Consider the following 15,028-nt stretch of genomic DNA (forward strand, 5'->3'; position numbering starts at 1 on the left):
GACAGTGGGGATGGTGTTCTTGGGATTGTAGCATTCAGCATTTCTCTCCCTCCAAACACGAAGAGTCGAATTTATGCCAAAGAGTTCAATTTTGGTCTCATCTGACCACATCACCTTCTCCCAAGCCTTCTCTGAATCATTTAAGTGTTCATTGGCAAACTTCAGATGGGTCCACTGCTTCACATGTGCCTTCTTGAGCAGGGGGACCTTGCGGGCACTGCAGGATTTCAATCCGTTACGGTGTAGTGTGTTACCAATGGTTTTCTTGGTGACTGTGGTCCCAGCTGCCTTGAGATCATTACCAAGCTCCTCCCGCGTAGTTCTGGGCTGATCCTCACCCTTCTCATGATCATCCTTACCCCACGAGGCGAGATCTTGCATGGAGCTCCAGGCCGAGGGCGATTGATGGTTATTTTGTATTTCTTCCATTTTCTAATAATTGCACCAACAGTTGTCTCCTTCTCACCAAGCTTTTTGCTGATGGTCTTGTAGCCCATTCCAGCCTTGTGCAGGTCTACAACTCTTACCCTGATGTCCTTTGAATGTTCTTTGGTCTTGCCCATGGTGGTGGAGAGGTTGGAATGGAAGAGATTGATTCTATTGACAGGTGTCTTTTATACCCATAACAAGCAGAGATTAGGAGTACTTTCTTAAAGTGACAGGAGTAATCTGTGTGCCTCATGGGCATATAACCGGTCTGTATGAGCCAGAATTCTTGCTGGTTTGTAGGGGATCAAATTCAAATCAATTTATAACTTTATATAATGTGTTTTTTCTGGACTTCTTTGTTGATATTCTGTCTCTATTTGTTAAAATAAAAGTACCATAATCATACCATAAAGTACCATCAAATAATTATTTCCCCCACTGTATAGGCCTAATATCTAGACCGTTGATGGGCACACTTGTTACTTGTCGCTTTCAGAACCCTGGCCTGGGCTCGGGCTGTATATTCATATAGTTCCGTTAATTAGCCTAGCCTACTTTCCGTGATTTAATGTGACTTTTGTAGTGTGTTATAGCCTCTGCACTGATGATATTTATTTCACATTTAAAGAAATACAATTGATAAAACCTGATTAAACTTTCCTACAAGTTAACAATGTGCCGAATGCTTGTATTTTGATAAAACATGCAAGTTATTGAAGACACGTGTCTGTCTCATTTTTTTTACTTTGTTGCAGTATAGGCCACCTCAATGTAGCGTTCTGTGTCGCGCTGAAGCGTATGAAGTGTATTCAGTTATGGGGTTTACTGTACATACTTTTTCTCTGCACTGTTCCTGCTGCAGAGGATGCGTAAACGATTTTCCCATGTTGTTTTTTGGTTGTGGTCTGTGTTTATACATTTAGGCTATTAGTTGTATCCTACTTTTCAGTTTTACAAGTCAAATCTTATGACAGATGAGATGGCACTTCAACCGATAAAATGCAGGTACATTTTGACTACTGCTGCACTACGATACCCATAGATAGACCCAATACATTGGTAACTGCACTACTTATACAGCTCATATACTGCTTATACTGTTCATACTGCATTCTATATTTATTCTGCTTATAATGTTACTGTTAATACATATATTGCTTATACTGCACTACTTATACTGCTCATATACTGCTTATACTGCTCATATACTGCTTATACTGCACTACTTATACTGCTCATATATTGCTTATACTGCTCTACCTGTATATATTGTTCACATTGCACTTTTCTGCTTTTTTGCACTTCTGGTTAGACGCTAACTGCATTTCGTTGTCTCTGTACTTGTACTCTGCACAATGACAATAAAGTTGAATCTAATCTAACACCTATTTATTGTCATGTTTTGATGGCATGTTGTTCATTCTCATGTTATGATTTAGTTTGTGATTATACACACGTTTTTAGCGTGATGATAGAGACCCACTACCAGACGAGTACAAAACATACACAAGTCACATGCAAATCCCTGCACTGCAGACGACAGACAACAACTGTCTCTGTACAACGAGTCCTGGACCTCCACTAATAGACAGATACAAAGAGAGCAGCATACAGTAGCAGCAGAGCCCAGAGGCGAGGCGAGGCAAGGCAAGGCAAGGCAAGTTTATTTATATAGCACATTTCATACACAGAGGCAATTCAAAGTGCTTTACGTAAAATAGATAAAAAGGAAAGAGCATGAAAGAAAAATTAGAATAAAAACGCATAAAAGACATAAAAAAAGAATAAAAGTCACAGTGCATTTTAGGGTCACAGTGCAATTATTAGCGCCAATTTAGTTTCAATTTAAGGCAAAAGCGAAGCCCTTTTTTTTTTTTAAGCCCATTTTTGAAAGTAGCCAGTGTTGGGGCTGATCCTAGATCTATGTGTAACATAATAACTGAGAGACCTGCAGCAGGGCAGGTCCTCATCACTGGCTGTCTGCTTTGAGCTGGTTGTCGTTGGACTCCTGGCAGCGGGACAGCAGCTTGAGTTTGATGGGCCGTATGGGCATCAGAGTGTTCTGTAGGTCCATCTCAATGGGGATCTGGTGAGAGTTGACACACAGTTAAAGTATGAAGGAACGAGTAAAACAGATGTCAGCGTTACACTATGAATGTTACCTAATACAGTGTCACTGTTACGTTCGGGTAGCATTGCACTATAAATTCAAATAAACTCAAACTCCTGGACAACCTCTCTTGGGTCGACATACATTAAAATGGCCCTATGAAGTCTCGAGGGAGTTTTGCAGAAATACAAATAGCTTTTTTTTTAAATCTCACACTTCCATCATTTAGTAGGTAGCCTATACTGAGGATGATTGGCGCCTAGTACTGAAAAATGCAATCTGGGAAATTAAATGGGGAGTACATACTCATGCAGTACGCAAGTACAGAATTGTAGTATGGGGGTTCAAACCCGGGTCTCCCATGTGGAAGACACAAACGCTACTATTAAGCCAAGAGGACATCCTCAAGGTCTGAGGGCGACACTTCAGTTTACATGTCTCAGGCAGGGCTACCACATCACGCGAGTGTGATTCCAAAATCACCTCTGCTACATATAGAAACGCAACAAAGTCATAGGTACAAAATTATATTTACAATCATTGTATCATTATTTTGTCTCACCTCTGTCTCTTTGCAGACGGTGAAGTTGAACCTCTGTAGAATCTCCACCATCGCCAGTTTCAACAATACCAGAGCGAATCGCATCCCGATACAGTTCCGTGGGCCCAACCCGAACGGCATGTAGGTGTATGGGTCGATGCTCTCCTTGTTCTCCTTACTGAACCTACACACGGAGAGTTCAGAGGAGGAGGGGTTAAAGAACATATCAATTAAATCACAGTAATATGATGGTTATACATGGTTGAAGAAACCTGTTTGTGTTTGGTCGTCGCATTTAGGTTTGTTTTATGGTTGTTTGTGGAACACTGCTCTTATCGTTGCTGTTGTGATTGATATTGTGGTTGTGGTTAAGATGTGGCCCATTACCTCTCTGGTTTGAACTCCTCTGGGTCTTCCCACACATCGGGGTCACGGTGCAAGGTCCAGATGGGTATCATGACAACCATACCCTTGGGGATGGTGATGCCGCTGATCTCAACAGATTTCTTGGCGACTCTTTCAAGTCGATGGGGTACAACCTGAGAGACTCGTTGATCACGCTGTCTAGATAGTCTGCGTCAGAGCCTCGTACTGGAGAGGAGCCTGCACAGGGATATTACACTCACATGAGCACTAGTGATTGGTCGTTCACGTAGCCGTAGCCCAGAACTAACTCTTTTTCGTCGCAAATCTGAAGAGCTGTTAGTTTTTTGTGTTCTTTTTTTGGGAAATGAACACAGTACTGTACTTATTCTAATCTGCATAGCCTAATTTCATGACACCAATGATAGATGTACACAAGGATCAATCAGAAGTCAAAATGCCACTAAACTGCGCTGCTTTTAGTGGATTGACTGCTTGGAATACTGAATGTGCTATAGTCTATTATTTCCTATCACAGTCGACAGACTACAAGAAAACTGTCAGGTGGTTCAAATGTGAATAACTTGGTATCCATTCCATTAACTGTGGCCGGGCAGCACCGAACAGCCCAGAGAACATTACCATGGTGCTTTTGAATATTAGGTCCCTATCTGGCAAAACCTTTATTGATCTTATCTCAGAGCGAAAGCTGCACTGTAATGTTTTTATCTGAAACCTGGCTAAACATGAATGCATGTCAGTCTATTAGAAGTGGGGAAAAAATATATTTTCACTCTATTATTTATCTAGCCATGTCGCTGAGCAGATGAGAATTTCATGATGAATATGAATATGAATAGTACACCATCAACAGCTTCCTTCTGTGATAATGATTTAGTAACCTTTGCTGAGCATACAGAAATGCTCAGCAAAGTGGGGGTCTGTTCATCTGCACCTAAAACTACCATGGTGAAACCCCTCCTGAAGAAAAGTAACTTAGACACTTCAGTCCTTAGCGATTTTAGGCCAATCTCCAACCTTCCCTTTTTAAGCAAAAAAATAATAATTCTTGAAAAAAAGGTGTTCAAACTGTTAAATAATCTCCTTATTCCCAACTGTACCTTTGACATGTTCCAATCTGGCTTTTGTGCCGATCATAGCACTGAGATAGCACTATGTTGTTAAGTTATTAACTAGGTTCTTAATGACCTTAGAATTAATTAATTAATGCTGATGCCAAAATGCTCTTTGTCCTTGTCCTGGTCAAACTGTCTGCACACTTAAAGACACTACTTACAGTAACACTAAGCACCAGGCAAAAAAACAAGGTGTTACCATTGACTCAGATCTTAATTTTGAAACCCATATCAAGAATGTGACTAAAACACATTTGTATCACTTAAAGAAGAGTAAGTAAGTTTGCCGGAAATCTGCCATCGTGGAGAAATTCTGTCTGAAGTTGTCCAAACAACAACATCCTCCCTAATAATAATATATCCCCCCGAAATGAACTTGCAGTGTTGGACATTAGCTGTTGTGTTTCTGCATGCACACACGATTGGGAGAGGCAGCCACCAGAGAAAAGTCAGTCTACTCCCCTAGAACACCCCTGGCATTCACAACATGTTTATATGCAAACCGAATGTCAGGTAGGACACTGCATTTTAAAAAGCGTGTTTTCCGAACCAAAACAGCGTTCGTAAATGAAATATTTATTCATAAGGGATTTATTATAAGGGATCTTGTTCCCTGATCGCTACCGATTAAAGATAGTCATTACAACCGTTAGGAAGCTTTTAGAACGCTTGAATATTACATGGACCTTTACAGAACACAGCTGTAAAGGTGCATCCTTTCCTCTCCCAGGCTGACACTGAGAGACGAATGCATGCTTGTATTACTAGCAGCCTTGATTACTGTAACACTCTCCTGTCTGGTCGACCAAAGAAAGCTCTTGGCAAATGATACAAAATGCAGCAGCACGAGTCAGATGGAGAGCACATATCACACAAGTCTCTGCACTGATTACCTGTTAGTTTTATAATTTATTTTAAGATAATTGTATTAGTTTAGAAATCACTCTATGGTCATGCACACCACTGCATGTCAGACATGCTTTTAAGGTATATACCCTGTAGATCCCTCAGGTCCTCAGGTACTGGCCTTTTAACTATTCTGAAGATTCCAACAACACCTATCTACTTCCTGTTTCAAATGAATAATACTGGGCAGAAGTCTGCACAGGGATGCTACAGACACATTAGCACACTGCAAAATACTGTCACCTATCTAACCATCTGTAGGAGTCTGCAGTGCACAGCAGTTACACACTCATCAGTACCCTCTAAAACACTGTCACTATCATGTCACTATCACACTGTCACTGTCACTATCACCTGTTCCACATGAATAGTACTATATAGGAGTCTGCAGAGCGGTTACCTTGTTGGGAAACACAGTGTCTATCTCCTCCTGCAGCTTGGTCATGATGTGAGGGTTGGTTGCCAGATTGTAGGCCAGGAAGGACAGAGAGCTACTGGTGGTCTCATAGCCAGCAAAGATGAACATCATTGCCTGGGACAAGATCTCATGGTCACTCAATCCTATGATGATGGGAGAAATGGGGTGGTAGGTGTGTTTGTAGGTATAGGTGTTTGAGGCAGGTACTGTATGTCTGTGTGTTAGATGCTAGTATACAGTGTGTGTGTGTGTGTGTGTGGATGTGTGTGTGTGTGTGTGTGTGTGTGTGTGTGTGTGTGTGTGTGTGTGTGTGTGTGTGTGTTTAAGGCAGGCACCTTTACTCTGCTCCTCTCCCTTTGAGTTGCTGTCTTTCTGCGAGTCTATCATCAGCTGCAGGAAATCTACCCGACTCTGGAAGCAGGCTTACGTCAGATCAAAATCACATGAGAACTACCAGATGCTACCAAATCTCTACAATTGTATTACACAATACTGGCTGAAGATCGTATATTTGATCAGTTATATTTACATACCTTCCTGGTGCTAGCCACGCGATTGGACTTGATCTTCTGAAAGACAGCGTAGAAGAAATCTGTGACCGAGGCAGGGAATAGGGATACCTCCATGTTTGCCATAACAGGACCCATGAAGGGGAAGAATGCTGGATGGACAGGAAATGCCACGGTTACAAACAGGAACAGGAAATACCATGATACGTGACTCCAATCCTATTCAATGCACAGCCCTGTCCAGAAACAACTCCTAGGCTCTATCCCTAGACACTTCTGTATCCAATCCACTCAGATCTCCAAGTGTCCAGCATTTAGGAACTAGAGGTTGGTTCTGGACACGGCCCATGTGTTTGTCAAATGAGTAGAGCGCAAACCATTGGCAGTGTGGTTTATGTCAGTCTAATCAAAGGAGTCAATAGCTTCATTTATTAAGCACAAAATGACTGAAAGCTATATGGGGGCAGTTGTACCGACTGTGAGGAACAGTGGGCTGAAGATGTCAAACTTGAGCATTTTCTTGAAGTTGGTCACAAAGGGGTCGGAGGGGTTGTGGAGGGAGTCGATGTCGACACTGAATGAAGTACTGACGACCACATCCATACTGTATGGTCCAAAGAACCTGGAACACAACCACACAATCTCTGACCACCAGAACCACAACCACAAAATTAAAGGGGGAGTTCACTGAAATTACAAATTCACCTTATCGTCTCGGAGATAAATACTCACTCCTTTAGTTCAATGGGCTCATCGTTATCAGCCGTCTTCTTCAGATTGCTGACCAAGTTACCAGAGTGCTGCTTCATGATCCTGAGCATCTGAGTTGGGAAGGATACATGGAAAAATATCATGATTGATACGTGGATTAATATGTGCAAAACATATATTAATATCATGTTTGAAACAGGAATTATTTTAATGTTTATATAGCCTGAGAATATACATCCATACAGGATACATTATGTATATAGTCAAAGAATAAGTGACTCCAAAGATGAACTATTATTCTATACTCTGTCATCTGACCACTGAACTTATCGAAGATAAGATCAAATATACTTTATTGTCCCGGATGAAAATTTGTCTTGGATTAATTAATTAAAGTTGCTGCTTCACACAACAACAAACAACAATGAATACACACTATACACATAGTACAAATCACACACACACTCTCACACACTCTCACACACACACACACACACACACACACACACACACACACACACACGCGTCAGAGTTGTTAGTCATTCATTTATTTGTGTTGTATAAAGGAATGAATGAAAGAAGGAGAGGAGAGATGGGACTGTACCTCTTTGATCCGCCCACTGGTGAAGGAGGGAGACAGGACACTGCGGATCCGTCTTCATGCATCATCCTCAGCGATAAACACGGCGTCATACAGAGGCCCGTTGAGATAGATATTCTAGAAAAATTATTATTATTATATACTGCAAGATTAACCTAATATTAATAATGCTATAATAACAATGATATTATCTATTTAAGGAGCCCTTATGTTTTTTTCCCCATACAACAACTTCAATTTAGCGTATTACCCTCCTGTTAGTGAAAAGGGAGTAGCATTCCTTGATGAGGATGGTTTTGATCATGGCTGTGTCCATGATACACAGGATGGGCTGACGGCCATCATAGATCCTACAGACCAGCAAAAACAAAGATAGTGAGATATACACTCACAGAGCACTTTATGAGGAACACTATACTAATACTGGGTAGGGCCTCCCTTTGCTCTCAAAACAGCCTCAATTCTTCGTGGCATTGATTCCACAAGATGTTGGAAACATTCCTTTGAGATTCTGGTCCATGATGACATGATTGCATCACTCAATTCCTGCAGATTTTTCAGGTTCACTTTCAAGATGTGAATCTCCCGTTCTACCACATCCCAAAGGTGTTCTATTGGATTCAGATCCTGGGAAGGCCACTGAAGAACACTGAACTCATTGTCATGTTCATGAAACCAGTTTAAGACAACTTTTGCTTTGTGACATGGTGCATTATCATGCTGGAAGTAGCCATTAGAAGATGGGTCAATTGTGGCCATGAAGGGATGCACATGGTCAGCAACAATACTCAAATAGGCTGTGGCATTCAAGCAGATATATACCGTAGATAGAGACAGACAGACCCATCACAGATCCTGCACTCTTAGAAAAAAAGTGCTACCTAGAAGGGTTCTTCTTCTACTCTCCCTTTGAAGAAACCTTTTGGGTTCCATGTAGAACCCTTTTCCACAGAAGGTTATACAGTACCGTGCGAAAGTAATGGGACAGTGAAGCATTTTTTCTTCTTTTTGGAGTTGAAATGAGAACGTAGAGATTCTCATCTTTTATTTGATGTTATTTGTGTACATATTGGTTTATCATTCAGAAATTACAACATTTTTATGCATAATCCCCCTATTTCAGGCTACACTAAAGTGATGGGACAATTGGCTTGACAGGTGTGTTCGTCAGGTGTGTTCCATCACATAATTTGTGCAGTCTGCTATTGGTGTCTTGTCAACATGAGGACCAAAGAGATGTTATTGAAAGTCAGGGAAGCCATTATGATGCTGAAATATCAGAAAAAAATGAAACATAGCCAAAACCTTAAACCTACCAAAATCAACAGTTTGGAACTTCATTAAAAGGAAAGAAAGCACTGGTGAGCTAAGAAATCGCAAATGGCAAGGAAGACTTCCAGTGGATAACCAAAAAATGCTCACCATAATTAAAAAAAAATAACTAAAAAAAACTGCCCCATAGATTAGGAACACTCTCCAGGAGGTAGGCGTCAATGAGTCAGAGACTACCATCCGCAGAAGACTTCACCAGCAGAACTACAGAGGCTACACTGCAAGGTGCAAACCACTACTTAGCCACAAAAACAGGCTGGCCAGGTTACGGTTTGCTAAAAAGTACCTAAAAGAGCCTGCAGAGTTCTGGAAAAACATGTACCAGAGTGATGGCAAGTGTAAAGTGTGGAGAAAAAAAGGAACTGCCCAATATCCACAGCATCCCACATCATCTGTGAAATATGGGGGAGGGGGTGTTATGGCTTGGGCATGTATGGCTTCCACTGTAACTGGCTCACTTGTCTCCTTTGATGAAGATGAATTCAGAAGTGTTCAGAAACATCTTGTCAGTCCAAGTACAACTTAATTACTTAATTGCTCCAAACTCATTGGACGGCATTTCACCATACAGCAGGACAATGACCCAAAACATACTGCCATAGCAACTAGGAAATTATTCAGGGCCAAAAAGTGAATCCTATAGAATCCTATAGAACATGCATTTAATTTGCTGAAGAGGAGGGCAAAACATCCTAAAAAAACAAACAACAATCGCTGCAATATAGGTCTGGCAGAGCATTACCAGAGAAGATACCCAGCGTCTGGTTGGGTCAATGGGTCACAGACTTTTGCACTTTTGCATACAAATACATGTTTAGTATTTGGGGACCAAATACTAAACATGAGTGCTTAATTTGGACATTTGCATAATGCAAAAGAAGAAAAAATGCTTGTCCCATTACTTACGCAGGGCACTGCAAATGGAACCCATAAGAGTTATTCAACCAAAGAATCCTTTTAGAACCCTTTTTTTCTTTATTTTTTTAATTACATTTTTGCCCTTTCAATGACATGGAGGGAAGACACAATCACTTCCGATTTGAATTCTGACATGTCGTGGCTCCTCTTTATTCATGCAGTTTGAGACGTGCTCAGAGGCAATATAGGAGCCTCAACCAATGAGAATCCAGGATGTTGTCAAACATTGGCAACGCACAAGTTGTGTTTGGGACCATACTACAGAATACTTAAAAGCTTAAAACTTAAATCGCTCAATAACAGATTCAAATTATTAATGTGGAAGCATGAAATTGTTGCTTGGGCAGTGTACTTGCATCAAGACAGATAATTTGTCTTGGTGTATGAGACCATTTCGTCGGTTGGATCGTCTGTGTTTGTGAAAATCGCACAGTGTCCGCCTGGTTTAAGAGTGTATACTGTAGACACTGAGAGATATATATATCCATCATAGTTAACAATAACCAGGATCAGTTTAGCAGACTCACCCCCACAATATGTTTCCCATATTTCTGGAAGCTCTCTGTGTCAAAATTGGTGAAACCACCCTGGGAACAAAAAAACAAAACAAAAAAATAGCCAGTTCATAAATGCTTGTCATAAACCTGAATTGTGGCTTAGTCTATGATGGCCCTTTTCCACTACAGACCGGCTCCCACTCCTCTCTTTTCGTTTTCGTTCAAAAGCTTTATTGCCCATTTTTCTGGGTAAAACAATTCATATTCAGCTCCCATGGCTTTCACCACAACAACACACATCATGGATGAGTCTACAATGTTGTTGTTTATGGGCTTAATCTCTACAAACCTTCTTATATCCCATTATCGTCCCGAGGAAAGGGATGGGTTTAGGACCAGGAATGCCTAGTTTTTTGAATATTCCATATGGCCAGTATCCATACCTGGTCGGAACAAATATAAATCAACAATCTGACTTGAAACAAAAGCAAAACGATCAAGTCATAGGTATCATTGAAACTGTTAGATAACTGTAATTATCAATACTATCATTTGTGTGTATTATCACAACTAACTAACTAACAAATAATATTTTTTATTAAAACTTCTTACACTACGATCAGAGTGATGAGTAAGGCAAGGAGAGTTCATGTCTCGGTGGAGAAGTACGGAAGGTAACCCATCTTTACAGATCGCTTCTTCTGAGTAACCCCGGACACGTCTGCTGAAGTGATTATTTTATCCCGTCATGACACCTGTGTTTCAGATCATGAAACACAGGCGAAAGAGTATGTGAGAGGTGAAGTTGAAGCCATGGCTAGTGAATGATTGAAAGGGGATCCCTGCGCAGAGGGCAAAACTCAGTGATGTTATTGTCGGCCTTTATCTTAACATCCTGCTAATAGTTGCTGCCTGTTTGATCCCTATCGGGTTTTAATAGTTTGCAGACCCATTGATTCAAGAAGGACTATGGGGCAAATATTTTTGGGCAAATATTTTCTTTCGAGTAATACTGAATTTTACATATTTGAACTCCTCTAAAAATGTGTTATGTTCTTTACATGTATGCACTTGTTTTATATCATTGGCTCCTAAAAACAATTTCAAAATACTAGTTCAAAACAACATCACATATTACAGTAATGAAGCAACTGATTAACATGAATACAGTGCTCTTCATAAGTATTGGAAAGAGGAAGCATTTTCTGTTCTTTTAGCTCTACACTTGGATTTGAAATCAAACAATTATTATGGGGTCAAAGTAGAGATTCTCAACTTTAATTCAATGGGTTTTTAAAAAAACATTTGTAAACATACTCCCACTATTTCAGGGCTTCAAAAGTATCATATAATGTCCAAATAAAGTACTAATGTTTCGTATTAGGTCAACAATCTGCCTGAAGTCTGCGACCCCACCAGGCACTATCCACTATCCACTATCCACTATCCACTATCCACTCATCTTTAGAAAATCATTGACATTTCCACATGGTATTGTGTCATAGAGTAACCTCCCTACAGCAATATTATCTTGACATTGGGATCCTTTGTCCAAACCATATTTCAGGGTGTATGTTTGGTTGCAGGGGCCCAGGCTGTGCTCTCTGACTGCTCCAACTGTAGTAGACTCTGCAGTGAGGAAGAGGTCAACATGCTGCAGTACCATCAGCCAATCACACACAAGAACCAACAGATCGCCAAGACCTCTATTGCACCATGCACGCACGCACACACACACACACACACACACACACACACACACACACACACACACACACACACACACACACACACACACACACACACACACACACACAACACTGTCTCAACAGCCCCTTCCTTCACTCTCACTCTCTCTCTCTGTAGGTGGGTCAGGCTGCGTATTCAGCCTCTAAGGGGGGTATTGTTGGGATGACTCTACCAATCGCCCGAGACCTGGCACCCATGGACATCCGTGTGGTCACCATCGCACCCAGTCAGTAAACACACACACATACATACGCACTCTTTCACACACTCCCCCCCACCCCCTTCCTCTCCATATCAGACAACCTCTCTCTCCCTCTCCTTAGGTCTGTTCTCCACACCTCTCCTGGCGGGTTAACCTGAGAAGGTGCGTTCATTCCTAGCCCGCCAAGTGCTCTTCGCCTCGCGCCTGGGAGACCCTGCAGAGTTTGCCCACCTGGTGACATCACTGGCTGAGAACCCCATGATCAATGGAGAGGTCATCAAACTGGATGGAGCTATCCGCATGCAGCCCTGAGAGAGAGTGAGTGTGTGTGTGTGTGTGTGTGTGTGTGTGTGTGTGTGTGTGTGTGTGTGTGTGTGTGTGTGTGTGTGTGTGTGTGTGTGTCTGTGTGTGATCCAAGGTATACCACTGTGACAGCTCCGATGTGTGTGTTCATGTCTGGTACTCCAAGCTCTGCTGTACTGTACGCTCCATGCAGTTTTGTTTTGTTTTGTAAACTGATCCAGTAATAAACTTCTAATGAGTTTGAGTCTCTCCTCCTCTGTGTCTGTGTAAAGTGAGGTCAGTAGGAGCTAATAGGACAAATGAAACAAGAATGAGCCTTATGAGGCAAGTGTACCTTCATTTGTCCTATTAGAAGTGAATAGAACGCCTGGACACAGGAAATGCTAAATGCTAAAGCTCTCATAACATCACACCTGCATCAGTGTGTGGCTTTATGTACATGTCATCCACAACATTTGAGTGAAGGGAAAGGGACACATTTCTTTTGGAATGGAAAGGAGTCGAGGTACAGTATCTTGGTATACACACGTTTGCTCCAGTTTTGTACCCATTGACTCTGACCCTGTTTGTGTAAGAGGCTAGGGCTGACCCATTCTGATTCAAGATGTTTGTGTAAAAAAGGTATTTATTGCATATATTGTCCACTAAAAAGCAGATGATGGTACAAGTGTAAGGGACCAAGTGCTCCAACCTCAGTCTAGCCTGAAGATCATTCCATATCTGAGGAGCACAGCAGCTAAAAAGTTCTTCTCAATTCTGTAATCACTTGTAGCACATTAAATAGTAACAAGCTGCAAGTTTGATCGCCACTAAGTCGCCATAAAAGCAATGATGTGAGGTAAAATGGGAGTTTTAAAAGAACTGCTTTATATACAGATGAAATCCAATGATAAGCCCTTCTCAACGTCAAAGAATCCCAACCCACAGACAGATACAAAAGACAATGGTGGGTACAGAAAACATGCCTACAAATGAACTGCAGAGCAGAGTGATAAATCGGGTCTAGTGGTTTAAGAATTGAGGCTGTCGTGTGATTTTAAATTGTGTCACCATAATCACGGACAGGGAGGAGCGTTGCCAAGACAATCTTCCTCCTATTATCAAAGGTGAAGCAAGACATTTCTTTACAAAACAAGTACAAGTCTAACTCGCAAACTCTTGATCACTTTTTCAACATGTATTTTAAAAGTGTATCATCTATCTAAATGCCCAGGTACTTATAATGGGGAACTTGTTCAGTTTGGGTTCTTTTCAGGGTACAAATATGTTGATCATTGTAATCAATATTATGGGATATAGAGAAAAACATAACAGACCTCATGCATACCTCTTCAAATTAAGGTTTACCCAGATTGTTTCTAATCTAACCCATGTGCATACATGTGCCATGTTTTTTCTTCCTCAACTTGTAAATGTAAAAAACACAAACACCACCACTTTGTCTTTTTGTGGTGTTAGGAATACAGACCTCACAGATAAAAATGTTTTGATAAAGGTCATAAACCGAAACGTCGACACAATAAATAAGCAGAGGTAACAATCGTGTGTGCAGGAGTATTCATTTTTTACATACCTTTTCTTCCTAAACTCATCATCACTCAACATAGTTTACAGCTATGCAACTTGTAAAATACAGCATTTCAAACATGACATACAGTTTGCCTTTGAATATGACTTTAATGAAAGAGAATTGAAACGGCAAGTGTAGTTATAGTGGTAGTATGCAGGGTAGTTATTGTGGTAGTAAGTTTGGGATAGTTGTGGATTTCCAGAATTGTCTCTGTGTTGAAATATCTGTAAGAGAAAAATTGTCTTATCATTTGTATAGATAAAATCTAAATTATTTTGAGGTGATTTGAGAAGCCAAAAGGATCATGATTAGAATGCTCTGTAAGCAGATAATGGAGGGCATACCTGTATTTTGTTTCCCTTTATGGAAAGCCCTCTCCATGCTCTCTCTGGCAAACTCCAGGTTCGCCGCCATTACTCTTTTCTTTTCAGTCTTCTCCTTCTCTCTCTCCATTTCTGTCTTCATCCTCTTCACGACATCTTCTGTAATCTTTGTCATCAACTCTTTCACTTCCCTCTCCCTCCTTTCCACCATATTATTTATCATCCCATCCATCTCTTCTCTCATGCGTTTAACGTCATCTTCTTTCTCCTTCAGGATTTTCTCCATCTCTTTCTCGACCACTTCTACTCTCTTCATTGCCTCCAACTCCTTTTTCATCCATTCAATATCCTTTTCTTTCTCCTGTTCATTCCTGTTTCTCTGTCTCTCCTCCTCTGCCCATTTCATCACC

At 41.0% G+C, this 15,028-nt stretch overlaps 1 pseudogene across 1 annotated transcript; it reads right to left on the reverse strand.

Moving 5' to 3' along the window:
* Positions 1-2,398: 2,398 nt before the first annotated feature.
* On the reverse strand, positions 2,399-6,529 carry LOC310824138 (cytochrome P450 3A27-like; annotated as a pseudogene). Its single transcript has 6 exons — positions 6,437-6,529; positions 6,239-6,314; positions 5,886-6,046; positions 3,468-3,683; positions 3,102-3,264; positions 2,399-2,515 (listed from the first exon to the last, which is right to left on the reverse strand). The product of its transcript is annotated as a cytochrome P450 3A27-like (transcript).
* Between the last annotated feature and the right edge of the window lie 8,499 nt (positions 6,530-15,028).

Source organism: Argentina silus (assembly GCF_951799395.1).
Source record: "Argentina silus genome assembly, chromosome: Y".
NCBI lineage: Eukaryota > Metazoa > Chordata > Actinopteri > Argentiniformes > Argentinidae > Argentina > Argentina silus.